The sequence below is a fragment of the Bos indicus x Bos taurus genome, chromosome 4 (assembly GCF_003369695.1).
Source record: "Bos indicus x Bos taurus breed Angus x Brahman F1 hybrid chromosome 4, Bos_hybrid_MaternalHap_v2.0, whole genome shotgun sequence".
Taxonomy (NCBI): Eukaryota; Metazoa; Chordata; class Mammalia; order Artiodactyla; family Bovidae; genus Bos; species Bos indicus x Bos taurus.
In genome coordinates, this window is record NC_040079.1 from 55,608,382 (window position 1) to 55,632,275 (window position 23,894).

A 23,894-nucleotide genomic window follows, 5' to 3' on the forward strand; every position below is an offset into this window, starting at 1 on the left:
CAGAATCAGAGGGCTACCCCATGAGGCTGTGGGGTGGTGATGCGCAAGCAAAAACATACAGAGGAAAGAAACGGACAACTTCACAGAATCTAGAAACTGGAAACTTGGAGTGACTACAAAGATTGTGCCCAGTGCATTAATTAGAGAGTTCTGAGCCCACCCTTCTTATAAATAAAATTCAAAGAGGCATAAAAGACTACTCAGCCCTAAATAAATACATCTTGAAAATCTGAATGGAATAGAAATTTGTAGGAAAATACGGTTTGCCTGAAGATTTCACAGAAGAAACCAAAAATCTAACTGGTCCAGTTGCTGGAGAGAAAGAAAAGAAGTTATCAAAAAAACTGCCCCTCAAAAAAGCACCAGGTCCATAGTGTCCAGCGGAACTATACAAACTTCCAAACAGCAGGTAATTTCAGTGTTACTTGAACTCGTCTCAGGGGTGGGGGTGTGGGGAGCTTTCCAGATGGCCCTAGTGGTAAAGAACCTGCCTGTCAATGCAGGAGACATAGGAAATGCGGGTTCAGTCCCTGAGTTGAGAAGATTCCCCTGGAAGAGGCTATGGCAACCCATTCCAGTATTCTTGTTTGGAGAATTCCATGGACAGAGGAGCCTGGTGAGCTATAGCTCAGAGCTGCCAAGAGTCAGATACCACTGAAGTGATCTACCACACATGCAGAGTTTAGAAAGAAAGAGAAACCTAAGTTATTTTTATAAAAAGTATTACACTGATATCAAAATTTAATAAATATTTCACATATATTAAAAACTAAAGACAAATGTCACTTAAGAATACCAATGCAAAAATCCTAAATACAATATTAACCAACAGAACACAGTAGCACATTAAAATAACAATATGTTATTTCCAAGTAAAGTTGATTCTATAAAGGGCAGAAATTGTTCAATATTAGGAAATCTATTGATTATTCATATCTGTTGATTTAAAGAGAAAAGTCTTGCTCATTCCTTGAATAAATGTAAAGACATGTTCATAAAAAGGACAATTCAGCAACATTGAGATGTTAGTTTCCTTCTAGGTTAACAGATAAATCTCTTAATCCAAACAAAAATATCAACAAATTGAGTTTTATCTCTAATTCATTCTTAACTAGGCAAATTGATTCTAATATTCATATGGAAAATAAAACAGCCAGAAAATCTCTGAGGAAGGAAAGCAATGAGCAGGCCCTACTATTACTAAAGCGAAAGGCACTCAGTCGTGTCTGACTCTTTGTGACCCCATGGACCATACAGTCCATTGAATTCTCCAGGCCAGCATACTGGAGTAGGTAGCTCTTCCCTTCTCCAAGGGATCTTCCCAAAGCCGCAATAATTAGAACACTGTGGTTCTGGCACAGAACAGCAGGTGGACTATGCTGCTTTTCCTCCAGTGGCAATTACCCACACTTCGTCTCCCACCTTCTCTGTCCCGCTGCTGTTTTCTCCATGTATCCGTTGACATTTGCCCTCTAGCTTCCTGTGGGTTCAGCCAAGCGGAGGCCCTGGCTGGAGATCAGAGGGTGAGAGGAGAAGGTCAGATGGTTCCCTCCAGATCCCTCACTGCTTTTCAGGCAGTGGCTCTGATGCCTCCTACACAGAAATCTGGTAGGATTCTCTGCTCTCCTTTCTCCCTCAGGTATAAGAGTGCAATGGCTTTCCACCATCGCTAGTCTGGGTGCTTTCTCATCCCTAGCAGGTTCCTTGAACCTTGACCAAACTTCCATGAAACTCCCTTCATTTGAACCATCAGAGTGGAATTCTATTTCCTCCCAGGAACTTGACTGATACATAGATAATGAAATGGAATAGACAATCCAGAAAGATTCAAATGTATATAGGAAGTCAGTGTATAATAAAGTTAGCATCTTGAATCAATGGAATTATGATAGACATTTTAATAAATACTGTTGAGATAAACAGAGAGCCACCTGGAAAAATATTAGGGTAAATCTTTACCTGACATGGTACACCAGAATAAACTTCAAATGTAATTAAATGGAAACAAAATAAAACCACAAAATCATAACTGTAGTATAGTCATACAATGGAATATTACTCAGCTAAAGAAGTGAATTGTTGGGACTTCCCTGGTGATCCAGTGGTTAAGAATCCACCTGCCAACGCAGGGGACACAGGTTCAATCCCTGGTCTGGGAAGATCTCTCAGATCATGGAGCAACTAAGCCCGTGCACCACAATTGCTGAACCTGCACTCTAGAGCTACTGCTCCGCAACAAGAGGAGCCACCACAGTGAGGAACCTGTGCACCACGGTGAAGAGCAGTCCTGGCTCACCACAACTAGAGAAAGCCCGTGAGCAGCACCGAAGACCCAGTGCAGTTAAAAAAAAACAACAGTTAATTAACTTAAATTAAATTTTTGAAAAGAAATGAATTTTTGATACAACCAACAGAGATGAATCTCAAAAACATGTGGAATGATAAAAGGTTTACAGAAAATAATTTGTGCTGTATGATATTCCACTTATAGGACATTCTAGAAGACATAAAAATGAATGCAGAATGGCGAAAAATCAGAACAGTGAGTCAGAAGGGTGAATCTGTGGGTGGGAACGGGGTGGAGATTGCAAAGGGGCATGAGGGGACTTTCTGGGATGATGCTAATGTTTTCTATCTTGCTAGAGGTTTAAGTTACATCCTTAATATTTTCATATTTTGTCATATATAGATTTTACATCAAAACAAAAAAGGGTCAACAAATATCAAACTCTAGTTTGTGGTATGCATGTGGATTTACTTAAGAAAGAGTGTACTTATATCTGCAAAATAATTTTAAATGCAAAAATAAGATAAATGAAGGGATGAATAGAGGGATAGATAAATAGATACATGATAAAGCAAGTACAGTAAATGTAAACGGTAGTATCTAGGTGGTGGGTATAGGAGTGTTGCTATAAAATTCTTTCAATTTTGCTCTGTTTTAAGTTTTTAATTTTTCAAAATACTAGAAGAAAAAATTCTGACACTATTATGACATGGATGAACCTTAAAAATACTATACAAAGAGAACTAAGCCATCACAAAAGGACCAATACCATGTGATTCTACTTACATACGGTACCTAAAGTAGTCACTTTATAAAGCAAATTCTCAAGCCTCTCCTTTCCAGCAGATTAAACCTCAGCCTTCGGAGACTTCCCTGGTAGTCCAGTGGCAAAGACTCTGTGCCCCCAATGCAGGGGGCTGGGATTTGATCCCTGGTCAGGGAACTAGATTCCACATGCTGCAACTAAGACCCAGCACAGCTAAATAAATAAATATATAGAAAAAAAACTCAGCCTTCACAAAAAAGGAAAGAGAGATGAATCTGAATGTAGAAAGTAAAATAGTGGTTGCCAGGGGATGACTGGGGTGGTAATGGTGAGATATTAAATGTTTCTCAGTGGGAACAGAGTTTTAGTTTGACAAAATGAAAAAAGTCCTGTGGATGGATAGTGATAATGGCAAAACAACAATGTGAAGATAATGCCACTGACTAAACTACTCTGAAAAATTCTTAAAATGGTGAATTTTATGTTATGCATATTTTACCAAAATAGCAAAAATAATTTTTTAAAATAAAACTACTAGGAAAAAATGGGAAAATTCCTTGATAGACTTGGATAAGATTAGAGAAGACGGCCTTTATCTTTAAAACTGTGACTCAGAATCCAGAGATGTTTATCACAGAATTGTTGATAATAAATAAAATTGGAAACAACTCCACAATCCATTGATTTGAGAGTGAGAGATAAACTATACTATACACAGAAGAGCATCCATTAAAAACAATGATGTATAACTATACTGATATTTAAAATGCTCATAAAATATTACTGAGTAGAAAGTATTATATCATAAAATAGCAAGTATAAAATGATATCTTTTATATAAAATATGTGTGTGTGTGTGTGTGTGCACCTAAAGAGATACTTGGAAGGATAGTCAACAAAATGTTAAGGTGATTATCTTGGGCTGTTTGTTAATGCTTTATTCTTTGCACTGTTCTACACTGACATTTTTTCAACAAGCTTGTATTATGTTTATAAAAATAATAAAGCCATTTTCCACTCATACTAAAATACTAAAAGAAGTAGGTATCTACTACCATATATTTTCCTTGATCCCTCCTAGCTATAAAGATTCATTAATGCCATGTATGCCCAAATGACCAGCAAGGACTGTGTGTGTATGTGTGTGTGTGTATGTGTACACACCAAGTTAACCCTCAGGAAAGATGGACTCACTGACACTTGAGCTCCCAAGTCTCTCCTTCATAAAGGTTACAAGTCAGATTTCATGAAAGGAGGAGAGGTGAATCTGAATGGCTTAAAGCTAAACCTCCATCAGTCTGCACCTTATAAAAGTTCCCGTGACAGCATTACTCACAGATTCCAAAAGCGCTGTCATACGAACAGCATAGTATGTTCAGTATGTCGCACAAACAGGTGAAGATGCTGTGCTCTGGAAAACTGTCAGATGACCCCAAAGTGCCTTTAGTGAAGACAATAATACTAGTGATAAAAAAAGCTTGTAAGAAGAGTAAATAAATGTGTTTGGGCACATAATGAACATGCAGGTATTTGTTAAGTTATTGAATAAATCAGATCCAAAAGAAAAGTGTTTTATGAAATGTAAGAGTGGGAAAAATGATATTCTAAACTAATAGAATTGAGATTTTGAGATAGGTGTAACTTGAGATTTTGAGATAGGTGTAACAAAGTAACAAAATAAATATTAAAATATTTTTTCTAGTCCTTTCAAAGTTTGTATATTCAAGTAAGCCATTAAAAAAAAATTTTTTTTGAGGAAACTTCTCAAAGGGGAAAAAGAGGACTCACCTTGTACCGGGGGTCATTTCATTTTGAGACAGCTAGAAAAGCAATGTGGGGTGCAGGCAGTGATCAGCGGCCCCTAATTATCTGACACTCTCATCCTCTCCCTGCTTCCTGACCCAGTAGAGCCCAGATCTCAGGACATATTAAGTGAAAGGCTGGAGGCTGGAGAGGATTCCTCCTCCCCGGGGAGCCCAGAATTAGTATGGCTATGGAAAAAGTGACAGAGTGGAAAAAGCAGAAACTCTTACTGGCTGGCTTACAGACTAGTCATCGCCAAGGTCACAGAGTGAATGAAAATCCCTTCAGCAGCCTTTCCCCCAGAGTGGGGCAGGGTCTGGTTCTCAGGGAAACGACATGTCCCTCGGGCAGGTATAGAAGACTGGATTCACCAGATTCTTACTCCTTGTTCATACAAGGGCAGAAGTTCCTTGGCATATCTTGAATATTACTCATTGCAAGCAATGAAAAATTACTCCCAATTACTTTCATGCTGATTTTAAAAGCCTTTAATATAATTAGACATGACATAATTGGAGCAGTTGGAAGAACGGGACAGGTGAAAAATGTAGGAATACAGGACTTCCTTGGTGGTCTAGTGGTTAAAAATCCACTTGCCAATGCAAGGGACAAGAGTTTGATTCCTGGTTGGGAAGCTTCCACGTACTGCAGGGCAACTGGGCCTGTGTGTCACAACTACTGTGCCTGGATGTAGAGCTCTCGAGCCGCAGCTACTGAAGTCTGCACACCTAGAGCCCATCCTCCCCTCAAGAGAAGCCATTGCAATAAGAAGCCCAAGCACCCAAACCAGAGAGTACCCCTGCTCAATGCAACTAGGGAAAGTCCACACATAGCAACGAAGACCCAGAGCAGCAAAAAATATATAAATAAATAAATTAAAACTATGGGGGAAAAAAAGAACAGAGGAATAAACTTTCTCAATAGGGTGTTAACTAGCCACTCAGAAAGCAGACTAAAAATACACACACACACACAAACTACTGTCTAGATTGAGCAATTTGAGTAAGTTACAGACAATATAACACCAGGGATGACGTATGTGTGGGATCTTTGTCCTTAACCCCAGAAGTGGCAGTCTAGGGCCTCTAACATATGAGAGGACAGAGTTAGAGGCAAACAGTGGTAAAGGGATTATTAGCCCACCACAGTGGTATGATATTTACTTTAAACTGAAAACATCTGATCAACAGCAACAGCAAGAAACACTTTCAAAACTTAAGCAGAGTGTCCAGAAAATACAGCTGCCATTGACAACCCCCTTCCCCCCAAGGGAGTTTCAAAATTGAGGAAAGACTGAGCCTTAGCACTAGGAAGTCCACAGTTTCAGCTGTCCCTTAGCATGGAAAAGTTCAATAAAACCTTTCACATTTTCTTTCCCACTGAAGCCCTAAACAGCCTCTCTTTTTGTCAAGTTGGTATATAAATCTTTACTTCTAGCTATTCCGCAAGTTACTCATTATTAAGTACTCCCTCGGGTGAATATAAATAAACCTTGTCTTTTCTCCTCTTAAGCTACTGTCAGTTAATTTGCAGGCTCCTGACTATAAATCTAAGTGGGTAGAAGAAATCTTTTCCTCCCAAAGGCAGTAACCTTATCAGGAGTCACAGAAGACGTAGATGGAAACCAAGCAGCAGGCAATAAAGTTCACCAAGACAGGGAATTCCCTGACAGTCCAGTGTTAGGAGTCAGTGCTTTCACTTTCAGGGCCAGGGTTTGGTCCCTGGTCAGGAATTGCTGCTGCTGCTGCTAAGTCGCTTCAGTTATGTCTGACTCTGTGCAACCCCATAGACGGTAGCCCACCAGGCTCCTCTGTCCCTGGGATTCTCCAGGCAAGAACACTGGAGTGGGTTGCCATTTCCTTCTCCAATGCATGCATGCATGCTAAGTCACTTCAGTCATCTCCAAGCCTGTGTGACCCTATGGACAGCAGCCCACGAGGCTCCTCTGTCCACAGGATTCTCTAGATAAGAATACTGGAGCGGGTTGCCATTTCCTTCTCCAATGCATGCACACATGCTAAGTCACTTTCAGTCGTGTCCAAGCCTGTGCAGTCCTATGGACAGCAGCCCACCAGGCTCCTCTGTCCACAGGATTCTCTAGGTAAGAATACTGGAATGGGTTGCCATTTCCTTCTCCAACTAAGATCCCACAAGTCACCAGGCATAGCCAAAAACAAACAACCAAACAAATTCAGCAAGACAGTGTTTCAAGACCATCATCTGACAAATACTGGTTGCAGTCTGAAACCAATTCTTGCAGGATACATCTTTTCCAAATGTTAAAACAGCAGTACAAAAAAGGGGTGAGGAGATAACAACTGAAAATTGAAAAAGCCCCAACAATTTTAATACACAAATTATTAACCAAAAATTACCCTAATCAATAATGTCAAAGTCTCTCTCCATCCAGAGAAATTTCTGACAAAAGCTAGGAGCCTCAGACAACCTATTTCTGATGATTACACAATAGACAGGTAGTTGTGGAAGGTTTTTTTTGTTTATTTGGTTATTGGTTTATTCTGAGCAGGTCAGGAAGCAACAGTTAGAACTGGATATGGAACAAAAGACTGGTTCCAAATATTGTCACCCTGCTTATTTAACTCCTATGCAGAGTACATCATGAGAAACGCTGGGCTGGAAGAAGCACAAGCTGGAATCAAGATTGCCGGGAGAAATATCAATAACCTCAGATATGCAGATGACACCACCCTTATGGCAGAAAGTGAGGAGGAACTAAAAAGCCTCTTGATCAAAGTGAAAGAGGAGAGTGAAAAAGTTGGCTTAAAGCTCAACATTCAGAAAACAAAGATCATGGCATCTGGTCCCATCACTTCATGGCAAATAGATGGGGAAACAGTGTCAGACTTTATTTTTTTGGGCTCCAAAATCACTGCAGATGGTGACTGCAGCCATGAAATTAAAAGATGCTTACTCCTTGAAAGGAAAGTTATGACCAACCTAGATAGCATATTCAAAAGCAGAGACATTACTTTGCCAACAAAGGTCCATCTAGTCAAGGCTATGGTTTTTCCTGTGGTCATGTATGGATGTGAGAGTTGGACTGTGAAGAAGGCTGAGCGCCGAAGAATTGATGCTTTTGAACTGTGGTGTTGGAGAAGACTCTTGAGAATCCCTTGGACTGCAAGGAGATCCAACCAGTCCATCCTAAAGGAGATCAGTCCTAGGTGTTCGTTGGAAGAACTGATGCTGAAGCTGAAACTCCAATACTTTGGCCACCTCATGTGAAGAGTTGACTCATTGGAAAAGACTCTGATGCTGGGAGAGATTGGGGGCAGGAGGAGAAGGAGACGACAGAGGATGAGATGGTTGGATGGCCTCTCTGACTTGATGGACATGAGTTTGGGTAAACTCCGGGAGTTGGTGATGGACAGGGAGGCCTGGCATGCTGTGATTCATGGGGTCGCAAAGAGTTGGACACGACTGAGCAACTGAACTGAACTGAACTGAGATAACCTTTTATTAAAAGTGAATCAACCTCATCCTTACTTTCTACCAGTGAGTGGGGTCACAAAGTTCTAACAAACAAGCCTACAAACACCATGCTTAATATAAGCCAGATCCCGCCTCAGGTTTTGATACCATATCTTCACAACAGTATCATAAGACAAGAGTTAGGAAACTAACACCATCCTCAGTGAGACAAATCTCAGGACCTCAGAGCTTTTAATGTAGATAAGGGGAAACATCTGGCCTTACTGGCCTGACTCTCCCAAGTCTAACTTTCCCCTTAAAATTTTTGGCTTTAAGTATCACCACAGTAATATCCAAGGTGACTGTTTCTTCCTTAATCTGATATCTCCCTCCCAGAACCAATGTACCTTCCTTGGTTTCCCTGAGTATAGCTCAGAGAATACAAAGCTTTCAAAGAGTATTACTAAATATTAGTAAACTGAAGGACTGGAAAATGGGAAATAAACCCACTTAAGACAAGTAGTATAGAGAAACAGATAAGAATCCCAGAATTCAACTATTTAGGTTTAAATTCTGGCTGTCATTTTTTAGCTGTGTGACTTGACCTCTCTGTGCCTTGATATCTTCATCTGTAAAATGATAACTAAATGACCCATCCCACCATCTTGTAAAATAACATCTGGTACATAGCACACAAGTATATATTCAGTTTGGCTTATAAAGGAAAGGTTTTAGTTTGCAGCACAGCTACTTTTCTCCCAGATTCACAAGTTCTGTGCTGTTCTACCCAATACCTGGAGAAATCCAATCTATTCCAAGCAAGGGCTACCCAGACTCACAGGTAAACGCAACTCATCTCATTTTTAAAGATGATAAAACTGAGCCTTATCTGCAATTTCAACTATCTAAACTCACCACACTTCAAAGATTCAAGTTCTTTTTTTTAAGAGCAAAGGATAGAAATTGAATAACTTTGTGTAAGTATCCTTAGGTGATATAACACTCAGAATGTCATCTTTAATTTGAAATTTTCTTTATGAAAGAAAGGAATGGAAAAAAAGAATCTCATTTTCTTTATGAAAGGAAGGAATGGAAAAAAAGAAACTCATTCAATCAAAAAGTTAAAGCTAATAGTATTCCCAGGATGTATTCATCAAATCTAGAACAGAAATTAATTCAATGAAAATTCCTAGAAATTAGCTTTCAGGAATTATGCAATATACAAATCTACTGTTCATATCACCAGAGGTATGATGAAAAATATGTGAATATTCTTCCATAGGCATATATAGTTGTAATTTAACTGATATCACACACATATATAATCTAACATTGAATCATTTCAGAAACAATTCATGTTTCATCCAATGTAACTGTGATAGACTATAAGATCATATAAAAAAATTTTGTATCCTACACATTAGAAAATATTAAGCCTCCAGATGCTTGAATAATACCTTACATTTGTATAGTACTTACAGTTTACAAGTTGATTTTATCTCCATAGTTTCCTTTGAGCTTCATGGCATAGGAGATGGCACTACAACTCTATTTGTACTCATTTTAAAAGAGCAGATAGCACAGGTTTAGGAAATAGAGGTCTCCTGCCCTAGGAGGCGGAGAAGGCGATGGCACCCCACTCCAGTACTCTTGCCTGGAGAATCCCATGGATGGAGGAGCCTGGTAGGCTGCAGTCCATGGGGTCACGAAGAGTCGGACATGACTGAGCAACTTCCTTTTCACTTTTCACTTTCATGCATTGGAGAAGGAAATGGCAACCCACTCCAGTGTTCTTACCTGGAGAATCCCAGGGACAGGAGAACCTGGTGGACTGCCATCTGTGGGGTCGCACAGAGTCAGACATGCCTGAAGCAAGTTAGCAGCAGCAGCAGCAGCAGCCCTAGGAGGCAAAGCTGAGCAAGACCTAGGTACCCTGACTCCAAATCTGGTTCTCTTTCCACTAACATCACAAAAATATCCTATAAATGGAAAAACTAACATATTTTATAATGATAAATCCATGCAAGGGCAATGTGCATGTGTATTCTTTTAATTTTTGTTTTAAAAAGCTGTTTGAGTGAAATAATAACAAATAAAAACCATAAACTCAAGAAAATTCTCAAGGGAACAAGGATACATATATCCTGGCCTCTCATGAGTCAAAGTGTGAGTCAATTCCTTGCTCCACTTTTTCTCTTTAGAGGAACTAATATTGCCCACTAAATCTAATGAGTCCTTCTTGAAAACTCAATGGACAATAGCAATGAGCATCACAACCTTGCTTGGGATGAAAGTGAGGATTTATGTATGAGACCAAAAGACCAGCTGATGTATTTAGTAACCTTTCTAGTGTGATTTTTTTTTATTACATGTACCAACTAAGGACTTTTCCTCCCACTTACACAAAAACAGGACCTACCCTATGAAATGGATCTTTGAATATCTTAAACCCAAAACTGAAAAGTTTTACAACTCCCTTCAGTTTCAGCTGAAAAGTTTTAGAGATCTTGTTCAGGTATAGCACTCAGTACTTCTACATACACTGTGTCTGGTTAGGTTTTCTAGCCACCTAGTGAGAAATGTCTTGGTATCATCTCTATGTCACAGATAATAAAACTGAGGCACAAGGAGAGTATCCTGCCCACGATCACAATGAAAGCAGGTGATGGAGATTCAGACCCACCACCAACTCCAAATCTCATGTGCTCTCTTCACCTCTCTCTTTACCCTTAAAATGTCCTCCTCCAACCACACACCCCACGTCCCTTCAGCAGACACAGGTTTCCTTTTTCACACATGGATAAGTCCTGGACAAGCAGGAATCTCCTGTCCTTCTCCCCGTTCCCCTGGGAGAAAGGTACACCTCCTTTCCAAAACAACAAGGACGATGTCTCCCCGCGGTGCGGACGCCAGTGCAAAGACGGGGAAAGGGACTCTTAGCGGGTTAACTGCCTTGCCAGCTACTGTTTAAACGCCTGTGAAAGATGACCCTTCTGAAATAAATCCTTATTGAAATGAGTCAGAAATGAGTCTTAACTTGTGAAAGTTAATGGGCAATTTTTATGGGCAAGAGATTCTGGGCAAGTTATGAGCAAGAGAACAAAAAAGCCGAAATCCTGTTGAGAGACAGAGCTTTCTCTTCTCCCTTTGAAGTTAAAAAGGGCCCCTTTAGGTCTCCACGGAGCGGCTCCCCGCGATCCTTACAGAAAGAAAGAAACTTACCCGCAGCGCTGGGGCTTCGAGACAGCTGAGACTGAGGCATACTCTCGTCACTGTTCAGCACCGGGGACAGCTCCGGACTCGCCAACTTCGCGCGCCCCTCTGGGCTTGGCGCTACCCGCTGAGCCTCCCAGGCTGCCGGCCGGGTGGCCGCCTCTCCACGCCCGGGTCCAAGCCTCCCGGTCTTGTGCAGCGCGAAACGGTCTTCGCGAGCAGCGGGGTCAGCCGGAGGCGCCTCGGGCTGGGGTGGCGGCGATGAGCCCAACTGCACCACAGCGTTGCGGGACCGAGACCGCGCCAGCGCTGAGGAGACGGAACCCATCTCAGGGGACCGGGCTGGGCCCAGATGAGCGGCCAAGACTCCCGGTGGGACCCACACCCCTTGCCTGCCAAAGGTTTACTCTCTTCTCGCGCCGGGGCACCTCCAGCCTCTGCTCCGCCTCTGACTCCGCGGGTGGCAGTCCCTCCTCAGCGCGGGAGAGAAGGAGGAGGCAGCAGGGAGGGCTGCGTACCCACCCCAGGTGGACTGAGGAGGACCCAGGCGGTGTCTGCGCCTGTCTGATGATCCAGGGTGGATGACGACACTTGGAGGGGTCCGTGTGCAGAGGTTGCCCCGAGACTTTACTGGGGATTGGAGGGGAGGAAGGAGAGTGGCATTAAAGGAGGGAGACTTTCTTCCTCTACTTTCTGTACTTTGGTCACCTGGGGCCAAAGGACTGGCACCTTCTTCCCGCTCCTGTCGACACTTCTGGGCTGCCACTGTCCCTGGGGAGGATGAAAGGTTTAGCCAAGGCAGAGGAGGAGCCTACATTTGTTTTCTTCTCTTCTCTTCTTAGGGCTAACACCACTACTCTTCCAGGCTGTGCTTTCCTGCAAAGCCAGGCTTGGCTCCTGGCTGTCCCTGAGGAAGGCGTGGCAATCCCCTTCCCAGCATTCCTCCTCCCCATGCCCTCATCCTGGAGGGAGACTGAGGCCAGAGAGGGAAGCCATGGTGTAAGGGGAAGCAACTCTGCTGGTTCTCCTCGGGAAAGCGGGGAGGCAGTCACCAGCCAATCCGCAGGGTTTCCATGAAGGGAACCCAGAGCAATCAGGGACCCTATTAATGGGCCTGCCCTGCTGGCCCCCTCCCTTTTCTGACTGCAGTGGAAAGGTGGTGACACCTAACTTGGATCCAGAAGCAGGAAGAGCAACCTGGGATTAAGTTTCAACTAAAGAGCCTCTTGATGAGGGTGAAAGATGAGAATGAAAAAGGCAGCTTAAAAATCAACATTAAAGAAAAACTAATTAAAATAAATTAATTACTTTTTAAAAAACTCAAATCATGGCATCTGGGCCCATCACTTCATGGGTAAAAGGTGGAAGCAGTGACAGATTTCCTCTTCTTGGGCTCTAAAATCACTGTGGATGATGACTACAGCTGTGAAATTAGAAGATAATTGCTTCTTGGCAGGAAAGCTATGACACATCTGGTCAGTGTGTTAAAAAGTAAAGACATCACTTTGTTGACAACGGTCTGTATAGTCAAGTCTATGGTCTTTCCAGTAGTCATGTACAGATGTGACAGCTGGACCATAAAAAAGGCAGAATGCCAAAGAACTGATGCTTTCAAATTGTGGTGCTGGAGAAGACTCTTGAGAGTTCCCTGGACAACAAGGAGATCAATCCAGTCAATCCTAAAGGAGATGAATCCTGAATATTGACTGGAAGGACTGATGCTGAAACTGAAGTTCCAATACTTTGGCTGCTGCTGCTGCTACTGCTGCTAAGTCGCTTCAGTCGTGTCCGACTCTGTGCGACCCCATAGACGGCAGCCCACCAGGCTCCCCCATCCCTGGGATTCTCCAGGCAAGAACACTGGAGTGGGTTGCCATTTCCTTCTCCAATGCAGGAAAGTGAAAAGTGAAAGGGAAGTTGCTCAGTCGTGTCTGACTCTGCGACCCCATGGACTGCAGCCCACCAGGCTCTTCCGTCCATGGGATTTTCCAGGCAAGAGTACTGGAGTGGGATGCCATTGCCTTCTCCAAATATTTTGGCTACCTGATACAAATAGCTGACTCATCGGAAAAGACCCTGATGCTGGGAAAGATTGAAGGCAGAAGGAGAAGAGGGTGACAAAAGATGCGATGTTTGGATGGCATCACCAATTCAATGGACATGAACTTGGGCAAAATCTGGGAGATGATGAAGAACAGGGAAGCCTGACGTGCTGCACTCCATGGAGTCACAAAGAGTTAAACATGACTTGGTAATCGAACAACAATACTTCTGAATGGAATGGTAAAGAGCCACCCTAAGTTCTCAGCCACCCCCCCAACCCCGCCGCTGCCTGCCATACTGGCTGACCCACGCCTTTCCCCAGAACACACACACACCCTCTCCAAGAGGGAGACATAGCTCAACTAAGAGTTTGACTGTTGATGCTGCTGTTGATAATCAGATTCTCCCCAGTTCTCCTCCAAGTGGGAAGTGGTAAGCCTGGAAAATTTAAAACAATCTTGTCTTTTAAAAAAGGACCACATGTGGTGAGCTAGAGCTTGGTTAAAGAGGGAGTTGTTAGAGAACATGCCAGCTGTAGGTGATCTCATTCTCAAACCCTTGCCTTTCCTTTTTCAGGCCACTGACCTCTTCAATCAAGGGCAGGAGTGCTCCCAGCCAGCCAGACTTCCACCAGTGGGTGCTCAGCAGAGTGCACATTGAAGGGCCTTGGAAAAATCTGACTCACCCCTCAGCATCCTTCGAGGATGTCACAAATTGATTGACCTTGGATCCTGGGAGTTTTACCACTGACAGTGTTGAATATTACCTGAAAGAGTGATGATGGAGAAATCCCCCATCCTTTCATGTCCTGGAAAACAGCTTACAACCAAAAAATCACCCTTTCCCAGATGACTTAGCTAACACTCAAGAATGTCCCTTTGCTTACTTATGACAAGGGTAAACAGTGACCCTACAAATTCCCATTCTTTGCTTCATAAATGATTAGCTGAACTGTTTCATCTCCACTGATCAATCAAACCAAATGCTTGTTAAACAAACTGTGGTTAAGCTCCTCTCCTTCTTCCAGGGCTCTGCACTGTGGCCCAGTCTCAGCCTGAACCAGCATACAGCCCCTCCTGAGAACTGAATTGGACATTCAAATTTGAATTTCATACAATTTTCACTTGTCACAAAATATTATTCTTGTATAAGAATATCAAAAAATATTCTTGATTTTTCACCAACCATTAAAAAAAAGTAAAAATCATTCTTAGCTCTAGGAACAAAAACAGTAGCAGACTAGATCTGATCAGTGAACTATCACTTGCCAACCCCTGCTCTGGAAATCCTGATGAAAAACTTTATTGTAGGGAGGAAGAAAGTCTCCCTGGTAAAATTTTAGGATCTGTGTGATTGGGAAAGCAAAGTAAATTTACCATTGCTGAGATTTGTTTGGGGATAAGATATTAAATTTATTTTGAAATTTCAAATACCATTTTTAAAGGGCTTGAGATTTTTTTTTTCCTTCAAAAGAAGCATGGGTTCCCATAGGTTACAAAACACTCCTCACCACATTCACCAATGTGGCCACTATCAAAAAAAAAAAAATATATATATATATATATATATAGTATCTTATACTATATTCTTGTATTGGCATGGATATGAAAAAAAATTAGAACTCCGTGCACTGTTGATAACAATATAAAATGGCCCAGCTGCTATGGAAAATACTGTAGTAGTTTCTCAAAAAGTTAAACATAGAATTATCATATGATCCAGCAATACCAATTCTGGATATGTACTCAAAAGAATTGAAAACAGAATCTCAGGAAGATTTCCCTATGCCCAGCAGCATTATTCACAATAGCCAAAAGTCCAACCCAAATGTCCATCAATAGATGAATGGATAAAGAAAATGTGCTAAACACATTCAGTGAGATATTATTCGGTCTTGAAAAAGAAGGAAATTCTGTCACATGCTATCATATGGATGAACCTTTAGGACATTTGCTGAATGAAACAAGTCAGTCACAAAAGACAAATACTGTATAATTTCACTTTTATGAAGTACCTAGAGTTGTCAAGCTATCAGAAACAGAAAGTAGAATGGTAATTACCAGGAGCTGGGGGGAAAAAGAGATGGGGAGTTCTTTAATGGGTGTGCTGCTGCTGCTGCTAAGTCGTTTCAGTCGTGTCCGACTCTGTGCGACCCCATAGACAGCAGCCCACCAGGCTTCCCCATCTGTGGGATTCTCCAGGCAAGAACCCTGGAGTGGGTTGCCATTTCCTTCTCCAATGCATGAAAGTGAAAAGTGAAAGTGAATTCGCTCAGTCGTATCCAACTGTTAGCGACCCAATGGACTGCTGCCCACCAGGCTCCTCTATCCATAGGATTTTCCAGGCAAGAGTACTGGAGTGGGGTGCCATTGCCTTTTCCATTAATGTTTTGCAAGAAGAAAAAGTTATGGAGATTTGTTGTACAACAATGCAAATTTATGTAATACCACTGACTTGTACACTTGTAAATTATTATGATGGTAAATTTTATGCTATTTGTATTCAACCACAATTTTTTAATCCAATTATTTAAAAGATTCCCTAAAGCAACACAGAATGAACCTGTGCTGCCTCTAGGTGATAAAATTATATCTGAAGATACCTATTGTGCTCCCACCAATCTTCTCTTTTCCAAGCCAACTGTTGACTTTATCAGTTCATCCCCATATGACAGGCTGCTCTGGCCCTTTGTTCTCCTTCATTGTGCTTCTTTTAATACTCTCCAGTTGTTGTTTAAAGTTGAATTCCCTTAAAGTTGGATTCCAAGACAGAAGACCATGATCCAGGGGTGGTCTAATCAGGAAAGAATGAGTATCTTGAAAGTGTTCCTCCCTATAATCCAGCAGACCCTGGCTTCCATCCATTTGCTTAGAGAATGTCATCTACAAAAACCCCAGGGCTGTTTTGTGGACGCTACTTTCCCCATATGTTTCTATGTTACTTAATTTCATGTTTTGCCTCAGCTGTGTTAAATTAAACTGAACCACTTCAAAGAAGCAAAGAATGGGGGGAAAAAAATTAGATTTCTTGGTCTAAGTAAAAAAAAAAAAAAAGACCAAATTTGAAAGTCACATAAATCTCCCTTCCCAGTTTTTTCAACTGTTCTTCTCATGATAAATTTCAACAACTAAGCTTTCTTAGATGAAGACCGAGACAAAAATATCACACACGTGACAAATCAGTCTGGTTGAGTGTGCCTGCATTTGACTGGTAGTGGCTGCCTGCGGCACTGTGCTCAGCAGAACCTGAAGCCATGTGAAGGCAAAGCAGGGAAGACGCAGGGATCTGTCCAAGACAGAAGCAGGAAGAGAGAGGCAAGCATGCCACTGATTTCCCAGCAAGGCCCCGTGGGTTTTATTGTGGGTGAATTTCTGCCAAAGGTCCTGTGATTGAAATCTAAAGGCTATTAGCGAGAGTGCTTCAGTTGCTCTTAACTGTCATTACCCTATAGCAGGAAATAAAGCTAGGAAAGGAAACCTAATATCTGTAATTCCCTCAGACTTTAAAAGACATCTGCTCGTATTGGGCTGATTATTCTGTTTTGTCCCTTCCCACCCAGTTTTGAGCAAGTGTCTGAAACAAAAACAACAAACATAATTCATGATGTTGTTTTTAATTATAGAGAATATAAAACATATGTATGTAAAAATATTCTTTCAATTGTATATGAAATTTGTATGTGGGTTGTGTGTATGTGTGTATCAACCTATGCTCACTAAGGTAGAAAGACATATACATTATCAATTCAGTTGCTTAGTCATGTCCCACTCTGCGACCCCAGAGACTACAGTACACCAGGTTTCCCTGTCCATCACCAACTCCTGGAGCTTGCTCAAACTCATGTCCATAGAGTCGGTGATGCTATCCAACCATCTCATCCTCTGTCGTTCCCTTCTCCTCCCACCTTCAATCTTTCCCAGCATCAAGGTCTTTTCAAATGAGACACTTCTTTGCATCAAGTGGCCAAAGTATTGGAGTTTCAGCTTCAACATCAGTCCTTCCAGTGAATATTCAGGACTGATTTCCTTTAGGATGAACTGGTTGGATCTCCTTGCAGTCCAAGGGACTCTCAAAAGAGTCTTCTCCAAGTTCAAAAGCATCAATTCTTCAGTGTTCAGCTTTCTTTATAGTCCACCTCTCACATCTACACATGAACACTGGAAAAACCATAGCCTTGACTAGATAGACCTTTGTTGGCAATGTCTCTGCTTTTTAATATGCTGTCTAGCTTGGTCATAGCTTTACTTCCAAGGAGCAAGCGTCTTTTAATTTCATGGCTAGTCACCATCTGCAGTGATTTTGGAGCCCAAAAAAATAAAGTCTCTCACTGTTTCCATTGTTTCCCCATCTATTTGCCATGAAGTGATGGGACCAGATGCCATGATCTTAGTTTTCTGAATGTTGAGTTTTAAGCCAACTTTTTCACTCTACTCTTTTTTTTTTTTCATTTTATTTTATTTTTAAACTTTACAATATTGTATTGGTTTTGCCAAATATCAAAATGAATCCGCCACAGGTATACATGCGTTCCCCATCCTGAACTCTCCTCCCTCCTCCCTCCCCATACCATCCCTCTGGGTTGTCCCAGTGCACCAGCCCCAAGCATGCAGTATCGTGCATCAAACCTGGACTGGCGACTCATTTCATATATGGTATTATACGTATTTCAATGCCATTCTCCCAAATCATTCCACCCTCTCCCTCTCCCACAGAGTCCAAAAGACTGTTCTATACAACAGTGTCTCTTTTGCTGTCTCGTATACAGGGTTATTGTTACCATCTTTCTAAATTCCATATATATGCGTTAGTATACTGTATTGGTGTTTTTCTTTCTGGCTTACTTCACTCTGTATAATAGGCTCCAGTTTCATCCACCTCATTAGAACTGATTCAAATGTATTCTTTCACTTTCATCAAGAGGCTCTTTAGTTCTTCTTCACTTTCTGCCATAAGGGTGGTGTCACCTGTGTATCTGAGATTATTGATATTTCTCCCAGCAATCTTGATTCCAGCTTGTGCTTCATCCAGCCTGGCATTTCACATGATGTACTCTGCATGTAAGTTAAATAAGCAGGGTGGCAATATACAGCCTTGATGTACCCCTTTCCTGATTTGGAACCAGTCTGTTGTTCCATGTCCAGTTCTAACTGTTGCTTCCTGACCTGCACACAGATTTCTCAGGAGGAAGGTCAGGTGGTCTGCTATTCCCATCTCTTGAAGAATTTTCCACACTTTGTTGTGATCCACACAGTCAAAGGCTTTGGTGTAATTAATAAAACAGAAGTAGGTGTTTTTCTGGAGAAGGCAATGGCAACCCACTCCAGTACTCTTGCCTGGAAAATCCCATGGACAGAGGAGCCTGGTAGGCTGCAGCCCATGGGGTCACTAAGAGTCAGACACGACTGAGTGGCTTCACTTTCACTTTTCACTTTCATGTATTGGAGAAGGAAATGGCAACCCATTCCAGTGTTCTTGCCTGAAAAATCCCAGAGATGGGGGAGCCTGGTGGGCTGCTGTCTGTGGGGTTGCACAGAGTGGGACACAACTGAAGTTACTTAGCAGCAGATGTTTTTCTGGAACTCTCTTGCTTTTTCGATGATCCATTGGATGTTGGCAACTTGATCTCTGATTCCTCTGCCTTTTCTAAATCCAGCTTGAGTATCTGGAAGTTCACGGTTCATGTACTGTTGAAGCCTGGCTTGGAGAATTTTGAGCATTACTTTGCTAGCATGTGAGATGAGTGCAATTGTACAGTAGTTTGAACATTCTTTGGCATTCCCTTTCTTTGGGATTGGAATGAAAACTGACCTTTCCCAGTCCTGTGGCCACTGCTGAGTTTTCCAAATTTAGTAGCATATTGAGTGTAGCACTTTCACAGCATCATCTTTTAGGATTTGAAATAGCTTTGCTGGAATTCCATTACCTACACTAGCTTTGTTCATAGTGATGCTTCGTAAGGCCCACTTGACTTCACATTCTAGGATGTCTGGCTCTAGGTGAGTGATCACACCATCATATACATTATACCATATACCATATACAAGGACATATAAAATCACAGCAGAAATACATAGGAAAAGGAACAACTAATCACAATATCTTCTGTATTGCCAGCTGTTATATTTAAACACACTCAGTGTATTTTTATGTTAAGAGGCAAACAATGGTCCCTGAGCCAAATCTGGTCTGTTGCCTGTTTTTATACCGTCTTGAGCTAAGAATATTTTTTACAAAGATCCTTAGTTAGGAAACGGTTTTTACAATTGTCCTCCTGTCAAGACAATATTCTCAAAGCTTACCGATCAAAATGATAAATCCATGAGATTTCTTTACTTTCTCTTTTTTGAAAATTTAAGTTCTGCCATTTTTTTAAGTGAAATCTTTGAGTCACTGTTGCTTCTACTCTCGCAAACCAGAAAATTGGAAGAAAAAACAAAAAAAAACCTCTATAAAAATTAGACTAAGCTAAGATGTACCAGCTTCCCAAAACCAGTCTGTTGACTTTTTTTTAGAAGCACATTCTTGAATATTGAATGGCATCAGCCAATTAGCAATTGTTCTGCCCCTCTATCCCAACCCTACTTTCTTACCTGGAGCCCTGCTTCTCCCTCCTCATTGTTCTTAGGGCTGCTCCCCTCCTCTGTCCTTCTGGAGCTCACAAATTCCACTGGGCTCACTGAGGTTTATCAATGGCAGTCACCACTTTTACATCATTCTATAGGCCAGAGCAACTCGCACAGCCAAACCCAAGTCAAGAAGGCAGGGAATGGTCTTTTAATACAGTATTCATATAAAGCAACAAATAATGACGTTATGGGGGAAGAGAAGGCAGGGAAGTAGGCCCAACCCAAAGGGAGGACTAAAGAACTGGGACCAAAGACAATCTACTCACAGCATCTGTTTCTGCCTCTGAACACTGGTGTAAAAGCATAAGCAAGCTCATGTCTCCTGTCCTGCAGCTCCAGCCTCGAGGCTCCTCAAACTCATTAATAAAACAGAGCATAGTAGCAAACTGAGTTTGGGAATAGACAGATTTGGGTTTGTTACCTAGTTCTCATCATGTATACCACTGAAACCTTGGGCAAGTTACTTAACCTTTCTCTGATCCTCATTGGTTTCATCTGTAGAAGAGAGATAATAATTGTCTTCTTTATATGTAAAACATGACATGTTTTACCAATTAGGGTATGACAGGAAGGAGGAAGCACCCCCAAACTGGACAATATAAGTGATAAACAAAAGGTCTCCTATGGCTGATTCATGTTGAGGTTTGACAGAAAACAACAAAACTCTGTAAAGAAATTATCTTTCAATAAAACAAATAAATTTTTTTTTTTAAAAAAGGGTCTCATCTACAAAGGTGTGGGTAGAGTATAGAAAAACCAAGAAGAGGGAATGGTTAGGCAGACCAGTGGTTAGAACTCTGCACTTCCACCGCAGGAGGCACAGGTTCAATCCCCGGGAGGGGAACTAAGATCCTGCATGCAATGCAGTGAGGCCAAAAAAAGAAAAACCAAAAAGGGAGAGCATAGTATCCCAGGATCAGCAAAGGCAGGAGACAGACCACTCAGAGGCCTGAGAGTCAGGGGAGGGAACAGCTACTCAACCCCAGAGCTGCAGTCAATCTGGACTGAGTCTGAGGAGAATACCCCCACCTCCTCCTCTTCCTTCACCCTCCCTCCTACCAACGTCTCCCACTGATCAAACCTAATGGGAAGCCAGAAGACAAAAGCCTGTTGATGCAGTGAAGACAGGACAGCCTCCTAAACTAGGCTTGGCCACTTTAATAAAAATACAGGAGCCCAGATATGTTTAAATTTCAAATAAACAAGAAATACCTTTCTACTACAAGTATGTCCCAAATATTGCATAAGACATACTTATACTCAAAAACTGTTTACTAAACTTCAGATTCAAATTTAACTAGGCCTCCTGTATTTCATTTACATCCCAGGGTACAGCACAGGATAAAGAAGAGTGATGATGCCAAGTCCAGCTGCTTTGACCGCTGAATGGGTCACTGCAGCCTTATCACTCACCTTGCCTGGTCCAAGGATTGGCAACTTCATCATGTCCAGTTCTGGTGACTATGAGATCCTTTACTGAGATGGCTGGAGGCTGTAAGCTGACAAGGGATCACTATGAGAGCTGAGACCGGGAGAGGGCCACCTACACCTACGTGCTGGGCTGCCATGGCTTTGGCGCGTGGCCAGATGGCTCAGATAGAACCAACAACTCCCTGAGCGGCTTCCACAACCATCGCGGAGGCTGTGGACAACTACTTCTGCAAAGTGCACCACTTCCAGTACACTTGTGCATGCACCAAGGCACCGAGCCTCGTGGGTCATAGTCATGGCAGCCACGTGACAAGCGTGCAGTTCACGCACGATGACTTGCACCTGCTCACGCTGGGCACACCTGGGCGGCAAGGGCACCAGCAGCTTCCAGTAGGGGATGCTGAGCGCTAGAGGCCCCGCGTCTGCCACACCCTCTCGAACCCCCTCGATGTCCCCAGTTTCCTCTCTAGAAATCAAACCACTGCAGGGTGGCCCCGCCCTCCCCAAGTCCCTGGGGAGTGCGAACACACACACACACACACACACACACACACACACACACACACACACACACACACACACACACACACACACACTGTGTGTGTTCGGTGTACATACATAGTACAGACCAATGGTTGGGCCAGGCAGCCCCAGCCTGGGCCCTGACTCTAGTCGTCTGCTGAGTGAGGATAAACCAAAATCTCAAAAAAAAAAAAGTGGAGGTGGTTGGGTGGGCGGGGTGTGGGCGGAGGCGCTAGGCTAGTGCAAAATAAACAGTGCTCCTGTGCCTTTTGTTGCTAATCCTATTCTACCGGTTCCCTTTTCTCCTTGTTGGTTCTGAGTTTCTCAGGGCAGCCTTTGTTTTTGTCAGTAGTAACTAGTGAAAAACACCAGGCATGGCCATGAAAAAGAAATGCCCTCCCACCTGCTTATGAGAGAAACCTCCCCAGGACAGGCCTCTCTTCCAGCTGCAGAAAGGCAAGCAGGATTCTCACAAAGTGGCCCTTGCTGGTGGCTTTTCTAACAAGAAAAGCTTGTTAGAAGCTTGTTAAAACTTTCACCTCTTAAAATCTGTAATTCTACTTTCACTTCTTGAAATATGATCTTTCTTAATAATGTATTGCCTGTGTAATGATACTGAAGTTGATATCTTTATTTTCTAGAAGGTACAAATATTTAAAAATTTTCCTTAAGCCAGGAAAAGGTTGATGGTACTTTCCTTGTCTCCCACATGCACAAGTTAAAATCAAACTGATGCCTCTGGCTGGATGTTTCTACTTAAAAAGTTTTCACATCTGTATTAAGATTAATGTTAATTATAGTCTCATTGTGAAAATTAAATGGGCTAATCCCTGAGAAGTAGTTAACAATTACACATGATGAACTCACTCCAGACTAGCTATCAAAATTCTGAACTAAAATTTGTGTACCGGTCCATTAGAACAGAAACTCATAAAGTGGAACAAACAAAAGTAGGAGGGACATTACACGTGGCCAGTATGGGGCAGGCCTAGGACCCAGCCCCGGAGGAGAGAAAAGCAATACTGAGGAGCCTGGTCCCCAGTGCCTGTCTGGGAGTCTCCATCAAGAGAATGAAAAGCCCAGCAGGAAGGCAAAAATGGTGACCAAGAAGCTATAAGAAGCTGATATACACAAGGGCAAGCCAGCAGACCACACCTGACAATAGGAAGTTGGGGGTCGTCTCTTCTAAAATAATTTATTCGATCATAAGTTATATTATAAACTAAAACTAATTTTTAACATTCTTCAGTGTTTTTGCATCTGTTAGCTTGTATTATTATTATACCTTCTTTGGAATATTTTAAGGAATTTCAAACAAAGTCATCTAATTAATGATTCTTCAGTCAGTGTGCTTAATAACAATAATAATCATAGAGAGTCCCCCTTAAGCACTTCCTATGAGCTGGGGGATTTGGTAAATGCAGCACTTAGCTGATTGTTCAGGGCAGGGCTTCTGATAATGTCCTAGATTCAAAGCCCAGCTCCACAATTAACAGCTGTGTGATGTTGGGAGATGATCTCACATCTCCATTTTTTCAGGTTCTTCTTCAGTGAAATGGGTGAAGATAGTAAGAAATTTGACATTGAACTCTCTCTATAAAATTCTGGCTATAGTAAATATCAACACCTGTTAGCATGTCACTTTATCATCATGTCATCATTATAACACAGCAAGGGTCAAGCTTGGATTAATCCCATTTTATGGACAAGGAAATGGTTCAGGGGGATTAATCTACCTGTCCAAGTTTATGAAGGTTCAAATCTAGGTCTT

At 42.1% G+C, this 23,894-nt stretch overlaps 1 pseudogene; it reads right to left on the minus strand.

Annotated features, from left to right (window-relative positions):
• Positions 1-11,829, minus strand: part of LOC113890907 — a 57,923-nt pseudogene extending 46,094 nt beyond the window's left edge.
• Positions 11,830-23,894: the final 12,065 nt, after the last annotated feature.